Genomic DNA, 23,091 nt, shown 5'->3' with positions numbered 1-23,091 from the left:
GAAAGCTTGGCCCAGTATGTTTACCTCCGAGAGGACATAAGTATCACTACGACAACTTGGAGGGATGTTATTACACTAGATCCTGCTGGCTGCGCTTTTGATAATCGTGACTATGAGAAAACCAGACCAGTTTATCTTTGAATCAACCTTGGACATCAGCCCACTCAGCGGGACAGAAAATATATATATTTTTTTATGAATTAATTGATTGAATAATATAAAACCGAAGAAAATCAAACAGTCATCTCTCTTAAACGGCTATTGCTGTTTGCATGAGCCACTAGCTAATGACATCAATGACATATACAAAAATAAATTCTTAATTCATTCTTAATTCAGTAAGAATTATAGTGTCTTGTATCCACGTAAATGCCTAATTAAAAGCAGATTATCCCTCTGAAGCCTGCTTGGTAGCAAGCTTGCCATATATCCAGTTAGTCTGCAGATTAGGTGATGGGGATCATATAATGGAGCTAATAAAACAATTGAAAGATTTGTGAATTCAGAGAGAATGTCATACTTGTCTGTAAGAAAAAAAAAACAATCGGTATAGTGGATAGGAGGGAGGACAATTTCACCCGTTTAGTTATGTTAGACATTATGTTTGAATTGATGTTAATACATTTTTCTTTTAACAGGAAGGGTCCCAGGAAAAGCCACTTCTGCATTCCTCCGTTGCAGGCTAAAGCCAAAGATATATTCATATTTTTAAAAATGATACAGAAAACACTGTGTTGTAATGTGAGGGAATCTTGGCATTTAAGATACCATGCTTTTTTTTTAATACATCAGAACTCTGCCTTACTTAAACTTTATTTTAGTCCATGAGGACTATGCACAGTGCAATTAACTAATAAGCACCGAGCTTATTAGTTAATGTGTTATTCGTGGAAATCATTAACCATTGCAAAAAAGATGCAATGTCTTGTTCATCTTATCAGTGTGGCCAATCGGAGAGCTTATTGTTGTCAGTTGATTGTCCCGTGAGGCCGTAGAAGTCAGCAGAAGTCCAGCGTGCATTATAAAAGGCTTGTTCACATGAACAGATGAGAACAAAGCTGACTCAGCACTCTTAGATGAAATACAGACTTTTTGGGAAAGTTCTTCTGTGCTATTCTGTCACCAACTGCCCCTGAAATGAATTTTTTTCCCCATTAAGGGAATGGAGATCAGTTAGCTGATGAGTGCAGTCACAGCTTCAGCAGATAACACAAGTGAACTCTCTCAGAAGACTACATGGACAGGAACGCATGTGTGCAGATCCATCTGAGGTGCAGATGAGCAGGATTACACCATCTCTTGTTAACAAGTACAATAATCCCTCCTCCTTTTCTGTGAACTCTCTGTCTGTCTGCAGTCTCTGTCTAGCAGAGAGTTGTTCCTGCAGCCATGTCTTGGAGAAAAAAAGCTTCCTTGATTTCCTCACCAGGGCTTCAAGCTTGTCTATTTTACCCGTCAGTGATCTCACACTTCCCATGTTGATCAAGAGAGGAAATGGTTTAAACTTTTTCACGCTATTCAGTGTTTACTTCCTGTCCTGCATTCAACACATCTACTATTCTGGATTTTGGATCTTGCATGCATCATAACAGATTCATTCAAGCAGCACAGGATCCAAACCAGCATAGAAAAATGTTTTAAAAAATCTCCTTTCACAGAAAAAAAAGCTCATTAGAAAATCTCTAAAGGTGCAAAGAAAGATGATATGATATTGCATATGTGTATATATAGATATATACATACATATATATACACATAGTTCATTTACCATTTATAGTTTTTCAGTGTTGCAAAATAAAAGGGTTTTATTGTGTAATCTATGCTCTTTATGGCAGTCAATTGTGTAAATTATTGTTATTGAATAAGAGGGACTTCAAACGGTGTAGAATTGTTCAGACAGCAGATCTATTCGGGCTTTGGTGAATATCTTTCTTTACTTTGAGTGGACTAAAGCTATAGATTAAGCTCTTGACAAATGCTGCATGTCTCCTCCCCTCTCACTCATCAGCACAGAATCCACTTTCCTCCACAGTTCTGCATGAAAAGTCTGCTTCTTAACTTCTTGTAATATTAGATTTGACTGACTCATTTTTCATCTTGACAACTTCATTAAAGCACCCAAAATATTTGTATGCGTGTTGGCATGTGTGCGATCACAAATATAGTTGTTTTCTTCTGATATGCTTGTCGCTAACGCTTTTTTCTTTTTTCCTATCCTGCCTTTCTTCCCATCTCCTTCTCTTCCAACAGCTCCCTCTTTCCCAGCCATTGAGCCTCATTTCTTTATCATACATCTCCCCGGCTTCATTACCCTTCATTTTGTCAATATTTTTATCTTCTTTTCTTACCTCCATTTTATCACTTATTTCTCTCCTCCATGATATTTGTGTTTTTTTTTATGTTTTTTCTTTCTTGTTTTACCCTCAAGCAGCAGTAAGGAGGTGGAGAGGGGTCTTGTCTGCTTGCTGGCAGTTTGTCTCGAGCCTCTCCAAACCTCTAACTGGTTTGGTATTGGCTGGCTGTGGCATCAGCTATATTGCTATTGGCTGGTCTCAGCAGGTGAGGCATAGCTGTTCCATCTAATCAATGCCCAGCACTTAAGGAGGCATGTGCCAGACTCACTGTGAAGCAGCATCAGCAGCCGTCAGCATTGGCAGCTCTCCATGAAACTGAGTATAGGGATGGTATGACCTTCAGACGGCCGGGACCAGCAGTAGAACACACACACATTCAAGTTGCATGGATTTTACTTTCTTGAGTTCTTTGCCAAAATGTCTGAAGGCACACCTAGTTCTCCACTTCTCCTCTGCAGAGGGAAATGCTTAGCTTCTCCCACAGGCATGGAATCAGTCTATAAAGGTGAAGAGGAAGCTCAGACAACATATACACACACACAAACAAAGATCATTGAGAAGGATATAGAACTTTTACAGCAGGAAAAGAACTCAAGAAAAAGACCCGACACCTAAGCATCACCTCAGGTTGTTTTTTCCACTTGTAGTTCTGAAAAAATAACAAACTTTGCAATAGTCACAATGAATGTGCTGATGAACAGACATGTTTCCATGGTTAGCTTTTACAGGTTGATTTTGAATTACTGATGATCACATATGGCCATTAAAAACTAATATTATTGGGATTGTTTGAGATAATCGTGATTGGATCTGCACAATCATCATCATTTACCTGTTTGAAAACAGCGGGTAAAACTAACAGAAATGTTGATGCCATCTTAGCACATCTGCCGTGTGCAGTTACTGCTTATAATCCTCAAGAGCAAACATAATGTTTCCATACATTTTTTCTATTTATAGTCCTGCATTCATTTCCAATGAATGTGTCATTCTGTAGTTGAGTCGCCTCAGTTAGTATTAGTTGGCTTTAGTGGTGTAAAAATGAACAGAATAGAACACATAAATAGTTCATTTCAAGTATTTGCCTCTAAATTTTGAGACCCATAGTATGAAACCCTATTTACAATGGTTATTTTGTTTGAAATAACATATAACAGTGTGGGAAATATATATCAAATAAACAATAACTTCAGAAGATCTATTGATATTGCTGAAATTGTCTGGCTGCATTTAAACACTATATCTTTGCAAGTTTCCATTTTGCTTGACACCACATCAACATTAATTAAGTGTTTAATGCCATATTAGAGCACGTTCAGTCATTTATTAAAAAGAGAAAACACACTCTAAATTGTACACATAATTATTTTCACTCCTTCTCCTCCTTTCCCTCACCACCATTCTGCCTATCTCCACTCCTTTCACATCTTGTCCTCTTTCCTAACCCCTGACCTCCCATCATTCCCCCACCGTCCTTTCTGCTTGTGTGAGCTTCACGCAAAGCCACCAGGCCCCCCACGTTGTGGGCCTATTAAGAGGCCTTGGTTGACTGTAATGATGCCTGTCCTTATGTCTGTGCAGCTGCTGCAGTGCTGAATAGGGAGGATTAATCTGGGATCTTCAACATCCGCATCATTGTTTCACTGCCACTCTCTGCTGTCGTGGGTGTTAGGCAAGAGGCGAACAGCTCCGGTTGACTGTCCCTCCTCCTTGAAAATGATCCCTCTCTCTCTTTCTCTCTTTTTTATAAAAGTTTAATCTGCTGTGCTGGTCTTAATAATCTGTGTTGAAAACGTTTTGAGCTGAAATTGTTTTGTTCACACATTTGCTTCATTTTTCAGACATAAAACAGAGGGTTTTCATGAATGCCATCCAAAGAAAGAGAAAGGAAGGATGAGATTCTGATTGTTCTGATTCTGATAGCTGTCTCTCCTCAGACTAAAGAATGTTTTACAACAGCAAACACTTTTTCATTTGTGTGCACATTGGGCCTATGTGTCCATCACACCACAGCAGACAGCTGGTACAGGATCCATCAGTGAGCTACTGTATTTATAGGGTGATGAACACAGAATGCCAGCAGCTGCATCACACAGTGACAAACAAAGACGGTGAGACACAGAAATCTCTTCCATCCTATCAGCACTTAGAATGTCTGTAGTGCCCGTTTGATGCCACCAGAATTTCAAACAGCCTGAAATGGGCACACCCAGTGAAAGCAGAAAAGTATCAGCAATTTATTTTGTTTGAAGTTCATATGACATTAATTCAGAAGAATGTTTTTCATTGCAAAATAGTTTGTTTTATTAATGTGCTGTCAAAGATAATTTGGTTAATGTTTTTATCTATCAATAAGTGAAATGATGTGTGCTTTTATGGCATCTCTACCCCTTATCAACAATGTGATGATGATGACAACAGGGCTCCGTGGGTTCCAGTAACGCCTCCCTGGTGATATGATATGATGGATAACGGCATAATCATCTCCAGTGGTCACCGTTTTTACCTAAATTCCATCAGTGTTTTAACATCCCCTCGTTCATGACAGCTGCAAAACAACCACACACAACCTCATTTTGGTCAATTATACAAAGATTTAATACTAAGATGTTTATTGTGGCAGGGGGATTTCCTTATACTATCATGTGTGATGATAATTTGAACTTTGAGCTCTTTACTGCAGAGGTTTGTCTGGCAACTTTCAAAAAGGCTGCATTCCATGTAGGACAGCTCGTCTGAGGGTCCTGGTGATGGCCATGCAGACTCACCAGCACCTGGTGGAACTTAGCCATCATTAAAACATTTGCTTCGTCTGTGCTTTTCAGTTGATACTAAAGGTTAGCTGGGGTTTGTGACTTGCCGTCAGCTCCTTGGTTTTACTGGTATAAGCTCATCTCCGCTCAATTGACATGCAAAGGGAGAAACTGGAACCAGCAAGGTAGCGTCTATGTTAATAGTACAAGTTTGCTTTTAAAAATGAAGTGACTGACTATTCTGAACAACAGTGGCTTTAGAATGTGATACGAAAGTCTCTGATACATAATCTAGCACATAACCAGCCACCGTATTGATTTGGACTGGATCCTAGTTAGTGGAGACATTTGACAAAGATGTGGCCATTATCACAGAATAACAAGAGAATTTTCTTTTTTCATCTGGACGTGTATATCTGGAAGTGTTCTTCGTGTGCTATAATCTGGCATGTAATGAAACCCTCCAGTGCTGTTAGAAAAGTTTCACAATGTGCTGTGTAGCAGGTAAGTGTTGATCACCCCTGTCTGTAAATGGTTTTGGACTGTCAATACAAGTAGTTTGGAAGACAATAAGGCAAGTATGTATCGCTTGTCCCCTTTGTATTTAGCTGTCGTTGTGGAAGTTGTGGTGTCCTGAATTAGTATTTCCATATGGATTGAGATTTTGTGTGCTGCGAGGATGCAACATTTTTTCTCTTTTATAACGACGGAAGAAAGAAATTGGTCAAACTACCTGTGTTTGCATGAACAAGGCCAAAATGTCTGCACACCTGTGATGGACTGGCAGTGTGTACCCCGCCTCTTGCCCTGTGGTAGCTGGGAAGGGCAGGTGCAGAAGATGCATCGATGGATACAGGGGTTTTCACTTCTTAGTTCTGACAGGGCAGGTTGAAGGTGGGTGGGACTATGCTGGATTTATGTGTCACTAAAGTCTTGTCACACAAGAACACGAGAGATGTTCAGGAGAATGTGGAGACAATTTGATTCGATCTTTTCTGCAGAGGTTGTTCACACAAGCACATCATAGTGTGAGGCTTTCTGCTGGAGATGCCCTCTCCTGCCTGGAAATGCGATGGGGGGGTGTGTGGAGGAGATTGTCTCAAGCCAGCAGGAGGCAGCACGTGATGAAGAAAATTTGTGGTGGAAATCGTTGTTTTTTCTTTACAATATGTTGAGAATAGCAGATAAGGCTCCTTATCGAGTACTACATATATCTATACTAATCCACAATGACAATGAGCAAGTGGAATGCAGCGTACAGGTCAGTCGAAAGGACAAACTCTCACAAACGCACACTCAGTAATATTTGCTGACACGTTTGTACATTGTTTGACCTGCTGATGTTCTGGAGATTTTACATGGGGGCTGGGTCAATAACAAACTCGGCCTTAAGTCTCTAATATGGTGAGCCCTCTGCAGGAACATGTAAAGAGAGGGAGAGAGAGTAAGTGTAGTGTGTTCCTATGCTTCCCGCACAGTTTAAGTGAAAGTAAGTCAAATGTCGGGTTTACCTTAACTCCTTAGTTAGGGTTCCCAGAAACAACAAGCTGAAGCCTTGTCACTCTTCAGTATCTTGGTGTTATTTTGTATTTTGCAGATGGTGTATATGATGCTTTTAAAAGCATTTCAGATTGCTTTAGTTTTCAGTCGAGGGCTGATGGCATAGAAAATGTTATAAAGGATTGAAGAACACTAAATTAAACTAGTGTATCAAGAATAACCAGTAAAGTATTCAGAAATGCATCTGTATAAACTGTATTTCTTTCACTATCTAAGCTTGTATTTCAGTATGTACATATCAGGGTATTTCATAAACCAGAGCCATCTGTGTCATTCAGCTTTCTTAATGTATTTGTGTCACCACAACAAAGTCAATGAGGTGTCAGTAACAAATCTCACTCTGTAACACAGCCAGCAGGCCACCAGCACTGATGATGTTCTCCCAGAACATAGCACTCCCTCCTATGTACATGTACAGTATAAGACACATGATTACTTACAGATCACTGCCAGGTGCCACCTGAACTGTAAGTACCCAAGTACATTTGTTATAGCAGCTCCTAAAAACAAGAAGACATAAAACATGTCAGTGCACAGATTTCATATTTTCTTGTTGTCATAGTAAAATATCACATCCAGAGAACCCTAGCTTATATGTTGAACAGGAAATATGAAAGGACTGATCAGAGATCTCCTTCGACTCACCTTTTGTGCTTTGCTAATACATGTAAGCATTTTGCCACCATTTGGGGGCAGTCTCATAAATATGTGGAACAATCTAAGCTGTTGGCTACTTTTTGTAGTGTTAGCACTGTTTTCTTTTAGCTTCGCACTGCTGTGGAAAACATAGAAGTCAAAGTAGACACAGATCTACTTTGTGGTTGAGTGAAACTAAGTGTTAAGATATTTAAGCTTGTCCGACACAGCTGTTGCTTTCAGCCGTGCTTCTTTGATATTTTTGGTTTTTAGCCCATCATCCTCTTTGTTGTGAAATTGGTTGTTGTCAGCTCCTTCCAACTCTAGACCAATCAGCAATGGATAAATGTGTAGTATATTTTCCGGTGCCAGTGTGTTGTTGAGTGTTTGTGCATTAAAAGAAAATGTCTGTCTGTGGGGGTTGAGAGCAACGCACATGGTTACCTCCATTAAGGTGTAAAAGACCCTGTTTAAAACCCTGTTGATAATGTGTTTAATAGTGTAACTGACAAAAACCATAATGGTGTTTTTTAGCAATCATGTGCAGGTCATTACAATAAATATATCTTTGCTGCTTCATAACAAGCTGTGGTTCATTGGCATGTAGGTTACTGTAAAACATATGCAGCTCATTCTAATCTTTCTGAAGCTTCAATGAGAAAAAGTATGTTTTGAAGAAAAATCATACAAAAGTTCATTTCAAGACCATCTCTCCAACTGTTGAGCATGGGGTTGGTTTGCTCATTATTTTTGGCTTCTGATGCATCCAGCAGCACATAACACATCTGACTTGTAAAAGAATGGAATTGATTACATGCAATGAATATGTAAGATGAAAGCCCTTCTACTATAGGATAACGATATTAAATACATCCTAAAATCCACAATGGACAACCACAAAAGGCTATATGTGAAAATTTACCATAACCATCATAATCCAAAACATTAATCCATCCATTTCCCATACCCATTTAATCCAAGTCAGGGTTGCTGGCGACTGGAGCCTATCCCAGCTATCATTTGGCGAGAGGCGGGGTAGACCCTGGACAGGTCGCCAGTCCATCACAGGGCCACACAGAGACAAAGGAGACAAGAACATGCAAACTCCACATAAAATGCCCCAGCTGGGATTCGAACCAGGAACCCTCTTGTGGTGCTAACCACCATACCATAAACATTACTGAAAAAAAATTATGGCTAGCAAAGAATCTCACCCAACGTAAAGCCTTTTGCAGGAAAAACCGAAGAAAATCCACTTAATGAGAGCTGTGGCCATCCAAAGTGTCTAAACTGTCAGGTACTTTTTTCCCCCAAAATGTAAACAATGGTGTAAATAAAAAAAAAGAATTTAGCTTAAGGTATGTTTATTTTTCACTTCTTGTCTTTTGGAAATAAGGTGAACATTTACTTACATCAAACTCCACCCCAACAGCTAGGAATTCTTTAAAAACTCATCTGTGTCCCTCAAAATTTTGCTTTTAAAACGTTTTGCCATAAAAAAAAGAAAAAGCAGTCAAGGTTCCGTTCAGCAGGTTCTGAACACCCAGCTGCTCCTGTAGAGTTGGATCATATGGTCATCTTTCACAGAATAAGAAAAGGTTGTAAGAAATATTGTTATAATCCTCGTGTTCAGAGACACAGCTCTGCTGACACTGAATGGATATCTCGTTTAAGCCTGACCCAATTTGTGTGCAGCATTTGATAATTCAGAGAACAATGATCATGGGTGCAGTTTTAATTCATTTCAAATGACAGTGCCCTCTTCTGTGGAGGACACAGCCCTTTAAATGAGTGCAGTGTTGTTTACAGTATGTATGAGAGTCCTGGGGAAGAATATTAATGCCTGCAGCAACAAGGAAGACGACAAAAAGTCCCTGCCTATTTCAGTTCTCCCTTCCCATCCTGGTGCATTGCCTAAAAGTATGATTCATCCCCTCTGTGCACGGTCAAAAGAAGGCTCTGAAGCATTCAAAGGTTGGACAAGACAAAAAGGAGGTGGGAGGAGGAGAGGTTCATCCTGAGTTAGGGCTCGGCTATGATGTAACTGTGGATGATGGCAGTGCCGCAGTCAATTTAGGAGGCGATATCCTCAAACGACCTCAGCCCCCCTAATGCCTTCCTTTCCCCGTCTCCCTTTCGTCTCCTATGCTCTATTTTCTTCACACTGGTGCCATTGATCCCCTCCACACCCATCTCACACAAAAAAGCTCCAACCACCCTTTTATACCCCCATGCAGGTTCTAATATTATCTGCTCTTTTCTTCTTTCCCTTTTCTTGCCGTCAGCCCAGCCATGCATCACTGCCTCTGCTCTGCATCCTACCCAGCAGCATCCCTCCTCTACTCTCAGGCTGCAGTATTTACACACATGCTGTCCACACACACACACACAGAATATCTCCTGTAAAATTCACTTCAGCAGGACTCTGGTAGCATGAATGCATTAGCACGTTGCAAACTGTCCACCCCCACAGTAAAGCTGCTTGTTGGATAACCTTTCCACTTTTACAGTATATCCCCCAGATGTATTTAGCTCTACTATATGTTTATGGCCCGTCCTTTTCCTGCTCTCATCACTGTTACCCTCTCCAGTTCCCTCCCTGCTTCCTCTCTACCTCTCCACATGCTTGCCTGTCAGTTCAGTTTTCTTTTTGTGGTTAATGCTGTTGCTATATCCTATTTAAGCTGAATATTGTCAATGTCACATCATTTAAAATCCTGTCATTGACATCTCCATACATTCTGTATCTGCCTGTGTGTAAATGTATGTCTCCTTTCCTTTCCTCTCTTCTCTCCCTGACTGATGGAGGGTGGGGTAATCTGCACTAGTTGCCATGACACCAGACAGCCCTTGCTTGGCGAAGGCACGTAGCTTCCTCTCTGCTCTATTTCCCTGGAGCCCTTCACTTTGGAGCGTGCGTACATCTATGTTTATGTGTGTCTATGAATCTGGAAGAGTCATATATGATGAGCATGATTCACAGAGGTGAATGGAAAAGGGCTTGGAAGTTATTTACTGTCCCAGCATGTTAAGTAAAGCAAGCATGGGGATATAGCAGAAAGCACTTTCCTAAAAGACAAATAAAAGTCCATCCATCCATCCATTTTCTATACCCGTCATGGGGGGGGGCCGGAGCCTATCCCAGTGGTCATCGGGCGAGAGGCGAGGTACACCCTGGTCAGGTCGCCAGTCCATCACAGGGCCACACAGAAACAAACAACCACATACGCTCACACTCACTCCTCGAGACAATCTAGAGTCTAAATAAAACCTGTAAAACTACCATTATGATTAGAAATCATTTCTGCTAATAATACTGTAGGAGACTTTCTGGTAAATTCCATGTATGCTTCATACATTCCTCTATAAGAGGCGGACACCCTGAGAATCACTCAAGGACCCCTGCACTTCCAGCAGCAGACCTTTCCTTAATATGCTGACCACTAATCTTAGTCTACACACTGGGTCATTTCGCTTCACAGCTATTCTTCATTTTCATTCAATCTCGCTGTTGAGAAAAACTTGTGCTGAAAGCATAAACTGCAGCTTTTCCACACAACACATGGCCCTCTAAGTCATCCAATACAAAGTCAGTATTAGAAATAACCTAAAAGCACTGGAAATTGGAACTCAATCAAAGATAGCTATCTATCACTTATTTGTATGCTATTCCATCATCTGCACTTGAAGATGGAGTCAGTGAAGGTTCAAATGAATTTGTTGACATTTGTTGAAGAATTTTCTTGGGCTGGATCAAACTTTCTGCAGCTGATAACCTAAACAAAACTCATTTATGTCACTGATGCTGAAGTTTGATGCCTGCACGTCTAAACTTATGCTGCAGTTTGATTAAATACAACATTTTTAATTCCTTCAGCAAATAGCTGCTGCACTGCAAATGCTTTTCTTAGTCTCAAAAGGCAATTACAGAGTTTTGAACCACTCTCCTCGCAGCTCTCAGAATCCTAATAAAAGTGTCCATGCCAGCTCCGATCCATCTCTCTTTCTCCAGACTCCTGCCTGGATGAATAATTTAGCAGGCTATATTTCGAGCCATCTGCTCCCTCTCTCCTTTTCTAACTCACTCACTCTCCCTCCATCATTCTTCTTCTACCTCAGTGAAGTCTTTTGGATCAGATTTTACTTTTCACCTCTTGGTGGCTTGTGGACATTGATGGGCTTGTACCTCAAAATCACAATCCAAAACTGTTTTTTATTCTTCTGCTATTCTGACTAATAATTTACATTGAATAATAAGGATATTTAGTGTTAAAATTAGATTTATGTAGACAGGGCTTTGTATTTTGAGAATATTTAAGAATGCTGCAGCTTTAACACACAAAAGAGTCCATATTTGTAGCTACTAAATGGTTGTTCTTTGCCAGACAACAGCAGGCTGCAGCCACTGATTCTCTAATGAACCCTAAAGCTGTTCCATGGTTAAAAGGTCAAGGGAAGTCATGAGAATAGATATATACCCTAAAAATCACATAGTTAACCGTGATCAGCATCTGCAACAGTTGTTGTCAGAGCCCAGCAGAGGTCAGCCAAGTTCCTCTCTCCTGTCAGTATAACAAGCAAAGTGACCACATGTTCCTTCACAAAAACTGTTTCCATTATCACCATGCAACAGTTGCCCATCTGAGTTACTGACCATACTCCTAAATAAATGGGAAAGAATCCCAATCTAAGTGAACAAAAATGTAGTAATGCGACCAGGTGATTAGACAGCTTCTGGGATATCAGCAAGTAAAAGCAAATTTTAGCAAAGCGAGTATAATTTCAGAGTCCTCTGAAATTACTGAGGTGAAGGTGAGAGCTGCAGTGGTGAGTGTCCTTGAAGGAATATTACCAGAGAATGAATGCAGAATGATGCAGATGATGATGAGAATGCAGATGAACAAGAGAAAAATTGATGATAAAACATTCAGATATTTCATATTTCTTTCATTTTTTATTATTCTGTAGATCATTCTTTATTATATATGTGAGTTTAATGAATGTCAAACAAATGTTACCGTTCATATCAACTTATGGATGCGTGTAAAATACAAAGTCTCCATTTATTCTACCTAACTTTTCACTAACTCCCTCTTTATATTCATGACTTTATCTTGTAAGCCACTCAATGGGGCTAACCAGGTCTAAAGGTTGTTGGCCCAATTATCATATTTTTGTAAAGTTTTTTGGGGCACTACTGGTCTTTCTATTGAAAGTTTCTCAATAGGAAGGGGGGGTGGGGGTGGAGGGGGGAATGTCATGTCATGTGAGTGCATCCTATGTCATTTTAAATGTCTAATGTCATATATGTTTTCTACGCGTAACAATATGTTCGTGAGAGACTTCAGCCAATTGTAACACATCCCATGTTCATTTTAACTTCCTGTTTTCTTGTCTCTCAAAACATCCGCTTACCAAACACATTTAGTTCTTGTATATGTATATATTTATATTAAAGAACTTAAAGAACATGCTAAAATTATTGCTATTTTGTTGATTGTTTCCATTTTGCAATACTTTATTCACCACTACATTTATCTGGGACCTGTCCTTATTTGTGTCATTTTAAAATACATTTTGAAAAACAACACTGAATTTTTGGTTAAACTTCTGAACTTTTACTCATTTGAAGTAAAATTGTAGAAATTAGTTCACCAGATTATAAATCTTAAATCATACTCAGATTACACAAAATACAATGCAGCAGCTTCTCAATGACAGAGGCAAGTCCAACTGTAAAGTTCTATTAACCTTAGTGCTCTTGTTTTATGTAATTTAACTCAAGTTAAAGTTTGTCTACTTCCACACACGTCACGTGCATTAAAGCTCATATTAGACTACAACTTGCTGCGTGGTCTAATTCATATCGCATTTGCTGAAAAAGTGTCTGTTCCACAGTATAATGCCAACCCAGTCTCCCTATAGTTAAGTCGTGGCAGGGAGCACGAATTTGAAAGTTTAATTTCGTGACAGTTTCACGAACAGCCGTGAGACTGGGTTGATAATGCATGTAGTTTGCACTAATGTCTTTTAATGTATGTGGATATGGCCATTAAAAAGGGACAGCCACAATGTAAGAGAAGCCACACACACAAACACATGTGCTCCCTCCTCTGATCTATTCAACTATTCAAGCTTACTGCTGGCAGGCTGCTGACCCTGCTTTTCAGGTTAGCTGGCAACCCGGCACACAGACAGAAAGACAGACAGACAATCAGCCTCGCCCCAGCCAATAAACCAGCTGGCTGATCCTACATAGCCCTGCAGCATATTCAGAGTCCATTACAAATAAACAGTCTCTGATTCCCCCAGACTTTTGTATTCAGTGCATCCTGCAAATGACAGACTCCAGCTACATGTATTTCTAATCTGCTCTATCCTGCGGCAATTAAAGCCCATTAACCTTGGCACATTGAAAACACCACAGTCAGGGAAAACTGTGAGCACCACGTCTGCTCTGGCCATTTTGTCACCTCTGTAGTAAAACCAACGAGTGGCCAAATGCACTTGTAACCCTTTGCTTTCTGTTCCCTTCTTGGTGTAGAGACTAAAGCCTCTGACTCTTGGTATCCTATTTCTAGGAACTGAACTCCACTGTGGTTTGAGGTGGGGTGGTGTAGTGAAGTAAAGTGGGGCAAGGATTGGAGGGGGGTCTGCAGAGACGGGCTACGGATGCATGTAAAGCTTTGCAATTGCTGTCTGTTAAAGGTGTTTGTGACAATAGATAAGCGGGTATGTACAGTATGGTTACTACAATGACTGAAACAGCAATATCTTCTTCTATAGGCTAGTTTCACTCTAAATGATAACAGTTTGTACCTTAATTTTTCAATCAAGCCAGTTACCTGTGCCAGAGAGAAGGAAGGAGATAAAGGGAGACAATCCACTGCTGCAGAGTGCAAGGTAAAGGGTAGACCCGCAACCAGAGATGTAGAGGGGTGCTGTGAGGAAGTAAGGAGAGAACAAGAGGAAAGAAAAGGAGGTTTTGTGTGTGCGTGTGTGTGTGGTGGGGGGGTGATTGTAGGGTGGCTGTAGGGACAAGGACAGGAGAGAAAAAAAGAGGGTAAAAAGAGAATGGAGCAAGGGGAGTGAGAAGAGAAAGGGGAGAGGCGCGATGGGGAGAAGGAGCTAGAGTAAAAGGAAGGGTCTCTGGAGGAGGATGAGGGGGAGGGAAGGGAAGCGGGGCTCTGCTGCTGCTGATGTTGGAGCACAGCACGGCCAGGATGAACCGAGTGAACTGCAGTGGAGGTCAGGGAGTCCAACATTCCTCTGGAACACTGTGTTTACACTGCGTAGCAGAGAGGAGGGGGTTGGGCTGGGTGGGTGGAGTTGGGGGATGCGAGGGGGACGGCACATGGGGAAGGAAATCATCTCCCGCAGATACTCCTCATGAGGAGGGAATGAATGTGTGTGTTTGAGTGAGAGTGAGAGTGAGGCGCTTGAAACAGTAACTTGATCCCCACACACCTTGCAACGCCTCCTTTCCCCAACACTGATTAAGACTTGAACCTGACCTACGGATGAAAATGACGGGCCATGACAAATCTGCATCATTTTAAAACTTTTGAAAATCAAAAAGGTGTAATGAGGGGGAGAGCGCTCTATTTTTCTTTTTTTGATGATTTTTGTGAATATCTAAAATGTCAAATATAAAATGTGTAAAATCAAAAGGGGCGCCCTGAGATTAATTTAAGTAAAATCACAATTTGACTGCAATTAAGAATGCATAGAAATACAGCACATGACATTTACAATACACATTTTAATCATGGTCCTTCTCACTGAACCTTATTATTGTAAAAAAAATCTGAAAATGTTTAGAAACTGTTGAACAGTATAATCAATTTATAGTATATGATTGTATACATGAAATAAGTATATTTTGAGGACTTTGGTTCATACTGCAATAATGATACAAATACTGAGGTCATTAAGATATATTTCCTTTGAAAAATGAGGAAAGTTTTAGAGAAATTTTATGTGTCATCAAAGCTCATAAAGCACTGTTTAAACACAAAAAAATTAAGTGTTTTTCCACTGGCCTCTGAAGCAAAAAAATATAGCAATTTGATACATTTTGATTTATTGAAAGCAGCAAGGCCTTAAATACTCAGCTAAAAAAGAGCTCAAATATATCAAGTTTTGACAGAAAAGTTTAAACACAAGCAATTGTGACATCAACTAAATAGGTTTTGCCTTTCAATTACCAACAAAAGCGGCCAGTGGCCCCAGCACACGTTTTGAGCCAGACAGTCATCTCTCACCGTGCTGTTGCACTTGTTTTTCCCATAAAGATGTTTCCCTTCCCCATCTGCTGGTACAACAGAGAAACTACAGTATGGCCCGAGCAGCACCATGCGCTGCCTCTGCTGTTGGAGACTTAAAACTGGGGGAATTATCAATGCCGGTATCTGTCAGGATGACATCACAGTGAATCAAAGCAGAGAAAAAACAACTGGCTGTCTTGGCTTTTGGACTGAATAATCAATTTGTCCCCAGACTGCTTCATAGAAACAATGTTGGAGAAGATCAAAGTCTGCAACATCACCAGACTTTATTTAGAGATATGAGAATGTTTTACTAGATTTAAATCTAAAATCCTTTCCCTTTACTTTGTGTGCCTAAAGCTGTAGCCATTTTGTTCCTCGATATTAACAATGCATTTCAACAGCTTCAGCTTCAAAACTCCAGAAATCCCTCAAAACAGAGAGCAAACTCCAGTTTGACAGCAGCTGCCAGCTTTGGTTTGTCGGCTCCAGCCAAGTCACCAGCTTGAACTTTTGTCTCAGAGAGTTGACAGTCATTTGACAAAAGGCTGACTGATATTTGACCAGGATTTCCCAGAACATTTCAAATTGAAAGGTTAGTGCACAAATATAGGCAGACAGCAAGAAGTTGTGTTACTATAATAAGCTACAATGCATAACACCTTTCATCTTTGCTGATAACCACCTAATTATTTAGAATGAAGGAAACTAAATATATTGTTCTAACCATGCACAAGAACATATCATGAAGACAATAAAGCTATGCTGTTAAGTTCATTCTTGCCTACCTTGGAGGTCTCGAGCAGCTTTTGTTGTATCAGATGTCAGTTAAACATAGACCCCAATATGTTTAATTTCTCCATACACTTGTGAAATTGCTATTGACTGAATCAATGATAAGTTATTATCTTCATGGCCACGATTAATGACAATTTTTTTTCCTTTTGTACCACTGGACACAAGAATAACTCCAGAAGAGGAACACAGCATCATGAAAATGTAAAAACACAAAAGAAAATCATGCATTTGGAGGTTGGGAGATATAACTAAAAGCATGTAACAAGTCGAATACCCAGGTTCAACCAGCTGTTTTCAGCATAAAGCATCAAACCTACTGACTTCTGTCTGAAAAGTCAAGTCCCCTTGCCACACATACAAAAAGTGCAGGCCACATGAAGCAGACCCCCATTACTTTGATAGTAATACTGGGCGGCCCAGACAAAAAAAAAGATTAATCCATCCATCCATTGTCGTCCACTTATCTGAGGTCGAGTTGCAGAGGCAACAGGTTCAGGAGAGAAACCCAGATATCCCTCTTTGGAATTGGAATTGGTTGGAGCCTCCTCCCCAACACCCTGCAGTAAACGTTCCACAACATGCCCCTCCTTAGAATCACCACCTTAACATGGTGGAGGGGTTTGAGTATCCCCATGATCCTGAGAGCTGTGTTGTCAGGGGCGTTAGCTCTTGGTAGGGTCTCCCGTGGGCGAGGGGTCAGATTAAGAACAATTCAAAAACAGTTCAAAAAAGAGAGATAAACTCTCTCCCTCACTCTGTCTCAAAGGTTAGAGTCCTAGAAATCCAAGTCTTGAAATAATATGATCAAAATGTATGCCTTTTTAAACTATGTCAACAGCACTGAAACATTAAACAACATCACAGTGAAAAATTTTAAGAATTAGCTTTTTAAAGGCAGCCATCGGAAGGGTTTGGAGAGGAGATTATGTAAAATCCTAATCCTAACCTGCAATAGAAACTATCTCTTATGTAAAAAGTATAGTATTTCCCTCTGTATTCTGTTGGGAGATAAGTATTGTATGTACTCATGTAAAGCCCATTTATATTGCTCTTCAGTATTGAACTTGAATAAATATACTATGTTGTTTTGCACACAATGACATAATGTGACAACACTTTAAACTTGCTGCCAGTCTGCATGTAGCAGCAGACTGGCAGCAAGGGAATGGAGCAACAAAACAGACCAAAACAGAAGTTTGCATCCTATTGGAGACACCAGCCCTCCTCATGGGGTCTTATTCACAAGTATGCCTGGGAGCCTGAAGCTGCCTCTCTCCTAAATGAGCACGCAGCTTCATGCCTGTCATCTGTCCCATTTCTTCTTCTTTACTAAATTCAATCCCTATCCCTGAAAAACATTGGACATATGAGGAAATCAGACACAGAAGTGATGCACGAGGTAAGCATTGATCGAGAGCGAGCGCAGAAACAACAATGGATAGCCACAGCTGTAACAATGCCTTTCCAACACTGCCATTCCAACCCTGACACCAACCCTCCACCTCAGCCCCGCCACCCTCTTACCCACCCGAAAGCCAAGACCTTTGCTCTTTCTCCATGACAGACAGAATTCTTTTGTTTGAGTCCATCAGACTCTGGCCTGACCCAGACAAAGACAAGAGGGGCTGCAGAGAATGAAAGAACAGACAGAGGGGTCGGTGGAGGGGGTGTTACAAGGACGGATAGATGACTGCTAGGAGTAAGATTGGCAGCCATGCTCACCTTTTGTCTAACACTTTCACCCTCTCCCTGTCTTTTCCTGTGTGTGTATGTGTCAGTCTTTTTCCAAATTTTTGCACAGAAATCCAATAATAGGTTTTTCTTTTTTCAAGCCAAGGGTAAATTCACATGTTATAACAATCAGTTCTGTCTATTTGATCTTCAAGTCAATGATTTTGTACTAAGGTGCACTCAAAGCTGTCTGTGGTGTCCACTGCAGTCCACTCCAGTCCTCGTTTTCTAATGGCATTAGGAGCTGGAGAGGAAACGTCAGGTTTCAGTACTCTTTTCTGCATTACCACCCAGTTACATCATCAAGAGTTTCCTTGATCACGTCTAACCTTTCTATTTTGTGTATTTCTACTGTCGCCAACATGCAAGTACAACAATATTTTGAGTGCTAAAGTGTGCTGTAACATGTACAAATGATTGTGTGTGTGTCGATGTGATCCTGGTCAAACACACAGCCGGTACATTATGAACAGGACATCTAGAAACACTCGACAGTAACACATGCAAAAGGAAATAGACTTATCATAAATCAGCTCAAAAAAGCATGACAAATCTGAGGACATATAATCTTACTATGCATTGATCATCTATTTCAAACATGATTTTTCCATGAAAATATATCTGGTTAGAAATTCCAAATAAACTAAATATAAAAAAAAGCAGATATTCTTCATTTGAAAGGTTCAACCACAGTAAACAAGAAGGGTAATTCATCCCATGTTAATCAAGTATTTACTGAATTTCAGCTTCAGTATTTCTATATAGTTCCAGTTCACAACAAAAGTCATCTCAAGGCACTTAAAAACACAGTCCAGTTCAGTTATACCGGCATCCCATTCAATCCAATTCCCTGCAATCCAAGTATAATTCAATTAAGTCAAATTCATTTTAGTCCAAAGTAGTCCAATCAAATATATTGTGTAAATTCATAAAAAGCTGCCATGTTACGGAAACCAATGGACTGCATCAAATTTTCTCTCAAACTCAATTCCCCACCCTGAGCGTATACGTGAGGCGACAGTCGAGCAGAAAACTCCCTTTTAACAGGAGGAAGCCTCCAGCAGAACCAGACTCAGGAAGGACGGCCATCAGTTGGGGTTTGACCAGACAGGAAAGAGGGGTCAACAAGCATTATTACGCCAGGCCAGAAGCAAAATTAGCATTTTATTGATGTGTAATGCTAACAGGTCCGTGTCTCAAAGTTTAGATTTAAGTGAGCTTATAAAATTCCAACTGTAAAAAGAAAAAATTCAGACCAGACCTTTGATATCAATCCACAAATGCCTACAACGGATAGTATATTAAGCTCAACCATCAACGGAAACATTCACAGACACGTTTTTTAGTGCCATGGGATAAAACTCAGGGAGATTAGCTATTAACTTAATCACCAGTTTAGTGGTGATTTCACCTTTATCTGTTATCTGAGATACTTGTGTGCTTTTACTTGAGAGAACACTAATTATGTGAGCAAGAATGGTTTCCTAAATAATTTTCAAACAGCTCCTGCCATTGAAAATTAATCAGATCATTTTGGGTGGTGTTATACTTGCTTAGTAGCAGGAATCCGGTATGTGAAATAAGATAACGAGACAAAAGTTCTGTGCTCAAGAATAAAAATTTCTGTCGTGAGTGTTGAAAATAGCATCACACTGTGGTCACTGCTTGCTCTGTCTTACTGCCAGTTGTCCAATGTAGTTCTCCCTGTCACAGGAAAACCTGATCCGACCATTATTCCCTAATCCCTTTGAAACATTATACAAATTATACAAATTGTGTCATTATTATTATTATTATTATTATTATTATTATTATTATTATTATTATTATTATTATTATTATTATTATTATTATTATTATTATTATTATTATTATTATTGTTGTTGTTGTTGTTGTTGTTGTTGTTGTTATATGAAATTTTGTAAGCTTGCAGTAATTGGAACAAATTAGCAGTTACAAAACTACTCAGTGACATACTGAGGGGTCTCATTGCTGAATGCATGCTCCCAATGGATAAAACTGCAGTTGATGGGCTGGAGATTGGAATAAATTTCTTTAATAAATGTACATATGTATGTTTATGAATGCATTTGTACACTTTTTCTACTTATTGCTTGACTTAAGTAATAAAACCCAATCATTAAATGTTTATGATTCATCAGTGACATACAGTACAAGAAAGATTATATGAAAACATTTCTAAATCAAATCTGTCATATCACTTTGTATACATTACTGTCATCTGCTGTGGAAGGATATTTTTTCATTTGTTTATGGAGCATTCCAAAATCAGTCAACACTAACACAGGATTTGGGAAACAGGAGTACAGGCTCTTTGGGTACACAGTTAATGTGTTTGACTCCGTGCTTTTGTACAGCTTGCAGACACATGCAAACACTCACACATACAGTACAATTGTCACCTTGTGTAGTGCAACAGTGATGGAATGCATGCTCCCCTCTCCCCCTCCTTTGAAGTTGTTTCAGCTCCAAGCTCTCTCACAGGGCTATAACTCATAAATTGCCACAGTATACTGCACCTTCCACTTGGGCGCGTATAGAGAGAGGAAACTGAACGGAAGTGTATGTAAGAGTTAAACAGGCGGACAGACAAGAGGGAACATTTTTCACTGAAGGCAGTAAATGGCCTTCAAACGGCAGCCAAGGAGAAATTGGACGAGCGTGACACAATGAACTCAATGAACTTAAAGTGTAAAATGGCTGTTACCAATATATCATCTACGATGGAAACCCTGCCTTTATAAAATGTTCTAGATGTTAAATTTGTTTAAAAAACAGAATAAGGAAAAATAGGAACATTTTAATGATCTAGAAAGACACAAAGATAAACTATGCAGTAACGATGGTGTCCACAGGGACTGAAGACCTCAGTACTTCAGCCTTATGCTGCAGCCTTGTTGTAGCAGCGCTGAGACGTGACAGGAGGAGGGGGAGGGAGAGATGCGCTGAAGGAGAGTGGCAGACGAGTGAGTGTGGTGCAAAAATGAGTGAAAACAGAAAAAGAAGTGGTATTTGCATGCATTTTGACAGTTGTGCCTATAGCTGTCCTATTTTCATTTCTATGCTTTTTTATAGGCATTTTCTATCTGCTTTGTGTAGCAGAGTGGTTCTTCAAGCAAGTTAGAGAGTTACAAGGGAATTTATTGAAACTAAAGTGATATATGTGTTCAAATACAAATCACAAGTCAAAACAGCGCTAAATTTGGCTGAATTCTAAAAAGTATAAGTGGTAAAATGGAGAGCCGTTTGGGAGCCGAAAGAGCCGGCTCTTCTTGGTGAGTTAAGCCAAGTCATTACTTCGCTGAAATTCCCATCACTAGTATCCTGAGCATAACAGGCTAATGGGGTGCAAGGGGCATGGCCTGCCTATGCTAAGAAGCGGTTGATATCTAACTAACAACGTAGACAGCTTGCCTGAGACTTGGACACATCTTACATTTTCAATACCCACTTTATCTCATTCAGGGACAACCATGCAAATGCTACAGTCAACTTAGAATCACTACATTGCATCACCCATGACTCTTGGATATCCAGAGAAACCAAAGAACCCAGAGAAAACCCCTACAAGAAAGTCAAGGTTACATTGGCTACATTAACTTAGGGGTTGTGTACTGATCTTTTAACAGGTTAATTTGGCAAGCTTGCAGTCCTTCCTCTCACTGTGCAAGTTGTATCATCTCTGTGAAGGCATGGAGTTAACCTTTATCATGGAGAAAAGGGTCCTTCCAACTTCGTTCCAGTCTCTAAACGGTGTTGAATAATGCTGATCGATAAATAAAAGTCTTTAAAAAAAAAATTTCTAGCAAAAACAGAGAAAAATAGAAATGAACACGGGTGGATTGAATTTTCCTTGAATTTCATGGTAATAATCATGGAGCTCTTAATTATCCTTTTATTTTTAATCATCACTTTACATTTATAGTTTTAATCATGCTCAAGTTTATTTATGGAAACCAGAAATATGTACAATTTCTATGTTCTGTACACAGGGTGTTTACATTTATAGAAGCATGGTAAATGGACTGTACTTGTATAGCGCTTTTCGAGTGGAACTGACCAATCAAAGCGCTTCAACATGCCACATTCACCCATTCACTCACACTCATACAGCATGTGTTAGTCTATAACTATGTGCTTTCATTGGGAGGCAACGTGGGGTTCAGTGTCTTGGGGTTCAGGACACTTCGACATGTGGCCTGGGAAGCCGGAGTCAAACCACCAACCTTCCGATTGGGAGGCAACTGCTCTTCCTCCTGAGCTACAAGCCCCAAGCATGCACACATTCAGTGGGGTTACATGATGTGATTAACTCGATTATAGCTACAGTTGGGTTCTGCTCCTTATCTGAGGGTAATTCTCCTTGGATATATGGCGGTGAATGAATGGAATCACTGGCACAAAGCAGGTCATACCCCGGTACGATAGGTGGCGCTGTCCCCATTTCAGCTATCGCTAATAGAGCCACTTCCTGTTGTCGTCTTCACCACCAACAACAACAAACTCAGGCATTCAGAAAGATGGCGAACGCAGAGCGAGATGAAGCTGCGTCCCTCTCCATCTGTGATGAGCTGGTTATGGCACAGACGATGCACAACGGCGCATTCTCCATCGCCTTGTTTCTTTCTTTCTGACGACAACAACAGGAATATCGTCTCCTTCGACTTCCGGGTCACGATCGCGGGAAAAAATCTGGAGCATGCGCAGAACGCTCGATCCGATCCACTGTCGTCTACATGCACGTTAAGTAGGCATTTGGATCGAGTTATCCCGGGGTCTTAATTCGATCGCGAGTAACCCGATCCGATTTTTGTCAGATTAAGGTGTCTGGGAACTGAATAACTCAGTCTTATTGTAATTCAGCCATTAATCCGATCCGATGGCACTCATGTAACCACACTGATTGTCTACATGTCTTTTTTTCCTGGTCATGTTTTGTGTTCTAATTCCTCACCTTAACGAGGAATTTTC

The 23,091-nt window shown here is 40.2% G+C and overlaps 1 long non-coding RNA gene across 2 annotated transcripts in view; it reads right to left on the bottom strand.

Moving 5' to 3' along the window:
• The window catches only part of LOC140314811 (uncharacterized), a 110,975-nt gene that overhangs the window by 63,751 nt on the left and 24,133 nt on the right, over window positions 1-23,091 (bottom strand). Inside the window, exon 2 of one of the 2 annotated variants that reach the window (XR_011917170.1) lies at window positions 7,108-7,167. The exons of the other annotated variant lie outside the window; for it this stretch is intronic. This is a non-coding gene — a long non-coding RNA (uncharacterized lncRNA). The remainder of the gene's footprint in view (window positions 1-7,107; window positions 7,168-23,091) is intronic. 2 annotated transcript variants of the gene reach the window in all.

The sequence above is a fragment of the Leuresthes tenuis genome, unplaced genomic scaffold (assembly GCF_036924035.1).
Source record: "Leuresthes tenuis unplaced genomic scaffold, fLeuTen1.0.hap1 SCAF_9, whole genome shotgun sequence".
In the NCBI taxonomy this organism is placed as follows: domain Eukaryota; kingdom Metazoa; phylum Chordata; class Actinopteri; order Atheriniformes; family Atherinopsidae; genus Leuresthes; species Leuresthes tenuis.
The sequence above is the reverse complement of the archived record's forward strand: the minus strand, read 5'-3'. Positions and strand labels throughout refer to the sequence as shown.